Below are 2,885 nucleotides of genomic sequence, written 5' to 3' on the forward strand. Positions count from 1 at the left end.
CAGTGAGGGTGACGGTCATCAGAGACTGGCAAGTACCCACTACCATCTGTGAAGTTTGACAATTCTTGGGGTTAGTCGGCTATTAAAGACGCTTCATCAAAGGCTTCACAAAAATGGCTGCTCCCCTTCAAGACCTGCTAGTGGGAACTCCAAAAAGTCCAGGACAGAGTGTCCCGATTGTGTGGAATGCCAAATTGAAAGAGTTCTTCAACAACCTTAACAAGCTCTCACCGGAGAAGAGATCTTGGCTTACCCAGACTATGGTCAGCCATTCATCCTCTCCATCGATACCAGCAACGTCGGTCTAGGAGCGGTTCTATCTCACGAACAGCAGGGCAAGGAGAAATTCATCACCTATGCCAGTAGGAAGCTTCGCCCTACCGAAATAAATCCTGCCAACTACAGCTCCTTTAAGTTGGAGTTCCTAGCTATCTTCTGTGCATTGACTGAGAGGTTCAAGCACTACCTCGCCTCTTCCAAGTTCACCATCTACACCGACAACAACCCTCTGATGCATCTGGAGACTGAAAAACTCGGTGCCTTAGAGCAACGGTGGATGGCTCGTTTGCCCAACTATGAATTCGTCATCAAATATCAAGCTGGTAACAAAAATGCCAACGCTGATGCCTTATATAGCATGCCGCACCCACCTGACCTGGAAGAAGACCTGGTAGGCCTCGAAGAGATCGAGATACCGTCATTCCATCACCAGTATGCTTCCCAGTGCATCCTCTGTGTGAATAACAGGCATTCAGTCCAAAAAGTTTCCCTCAATCCGATACCTCATTATGGTTGGGCAGAGACACAGAGCAGTGATCTGGCTGTTTGCATGGGGAAGGAACTGCTTGATGCAGCCAACTCATCTCCAGCTCCTGATGCACCACCAGAAGTCCTAGATCTGTGGAAAGAGAGGAAGAAGCTGTTCTTCTATGAAGGCAAACTGTGCCGAATGACTATCAACTCCCATACACATGAGTTGGTGTGACAGATCGTGTTCCCAAGAAAGGATGTACCAATGGTCCTTGAAGTCTACCACAACCAAGCAGGGCACTTTGGATGAAAGAAGATAGAAGTCATTATCCGTGCTCATTTCTTCTGGACAGGTATGAGCTAGTCAATTGAAAAGTGGTGTAGAGAATGCGGCCCATGCAACCTCAGAAAAAATGATCGCAACAGCCAAAGAGCCCCCTTGAAGCCTATCATCTTCTTCCTAGTACTTTTTCCAATAGCAGATGGCAAGAACAACTGCAAAGGCCTTTCAAGAATATTTCTGCTGACCTGGTTATTGACAGACAGAGATCCGGCTTTCGAAGCAGAGGTCTTCCAAGAATTATTCACCTTATATGGCTATGAAAGCTGTAGTGCAGTCTGGAGAGTATCTGTTGCCTCTGATCCTGTAATCTTTTATTTTCACTGTGGAACATCTGGAGAGCAAGCATTATAAGAAGAACCAATATCAATCCCCCTGCTATAGGCACAGCGATGATAGATGCTCTAAACCACAGTTCTTGTCAAGAACACCGCACTGTACTTGCTCACTGAGCCAGTGCGCGTGTCCTGAGTGTCAGGATCCTGTCAGCGCCGGCGTGCAGCCTCCGCTGAGCAGGGACTTACCCGCAATGTAGGGGTACCGGGGTCAGGTACAGCTAGAAAGTACCGATGCACGGGCCCTTTGGATGCTGAAGGCATAGGACCTATGATCATGTGAACAGTCTTGTGACTGCAAGGGGGTGGGGCTTAGCGTCCTGCTTTCAGAGAAGCTAGGGAACTAAGAATCAGGCAAAGCAGAGGTTATGCACAGTACAGACCAGCGAGGTACAGGAGGGATAAAAAGACGGGAGGTCAGACAAAGCCAAAGGTCATACACAAGATCTCAGTACAGTACCAGGGAGGAGACAGAATGGATAATCAGGGCCAAGCAGAGATCAAAACCAAACAGACATAGGAGGTACCAGGCAGAATCCAAAGCGATATCCAGAGAGCAGACCGAGTCATACACAGAGAATCAAGTAACCAGAACACAGCACTAACACACTCAGGGGTCACCGCACAATGCCAAGGGCGAAAGTATAACTGACGGGGGATGGGAGCTTCCTGAGGCTATAAGAAGCCTCCCCAGAACCAATGAGAGGCCACCATAATAGGTCCCAGGTGTGCAGGTGAGAGTCTGCATTGAGATCAGAACATTAACCCCAGAAGTGCCGGTCACCCAGCACTGGTATCATGACAGTTCTTTGGACGAAGTCAACTCTTGAACCTTTGTGATGAGGTTCCTTGTGCTTTCATGTTGGTACTTGCTACCCATGCCTGATGTTTCACTCTTGGGGTGGGAGAGAACACCATGAAGACCTCTATAATTTCACATATCCTCGTGTCAACACTCCAGTTTGAGCACAGTGGCCCACTCTTGTCTTCGACGGCTTTGCACTTTTCTGTTGTCTTAGAAACAGAGTCCAGGCAGCCATGTGTGAGAGGTGACTTGGTATTCTGTGGGTCAAGTAGACTGGAAAAGCAGGTATTCAGTTCTGATTTACACATGTATCCGGTTGCAACACAGTGTGGAGCGTCACAGTAGCATCTGATTTCTCCTTTAGTGAGTAGTACGGCCATAGCGCAGAGGTCCAGCTGCAGTCAGATGGAGAGCAGGCTAGCTTGGTGATCCATTTACAAGCCTGCTCCTCCCCAGCTCTTCACTGTATGACTTCAAGGGATTGTGCAAAGAGTCACCATCCAACACCGCGGACATGTAGAAACAAGCCAGAGCCTCCAGCGCACACAGCGATAATCCAAGCAACGGTTATAATCCAGCGGTCCGGATGGCTATGAGAAGATTCGGACAACACCATACCATCCGCAAGATAACGGCCTATGCAAAAAAATGAATC

General features: G+C 48.4%; 1 pseudogene; it reads right to left on the reverse strand.

The window, feature by feature from the left end:
- Window positions 1-1,334: 1,334 nt before the first annotated feature.
- On the reverse strand, window positions 1,335-2,664 carry LOC141086662 (BMP and activin membrane-bound inhibitor homolog pseudogene; annotated as a pseudogene).
- Window positions 2,665-2,885: the final 221 nt, after the last annotated feature.

The sequence above is a fragment of the Dendrobates tinctorius genome, unplaced genomic scaffold (genome assembly GCF_039654945.1).
Source record: "Dendrobates tinctorius isolate UK_male_01 unplaced genomic scaffold, ASM3965494v1 ptg000032l, whole genome shotgun sequence".
In the NCBI taxonomy this organism is placed as follows: Eukaryota; Metazoa; Chordata; class Amphibia; order Anura; family Dendrobatidae; genus Dendrobates; species Dendrobates tinctorius.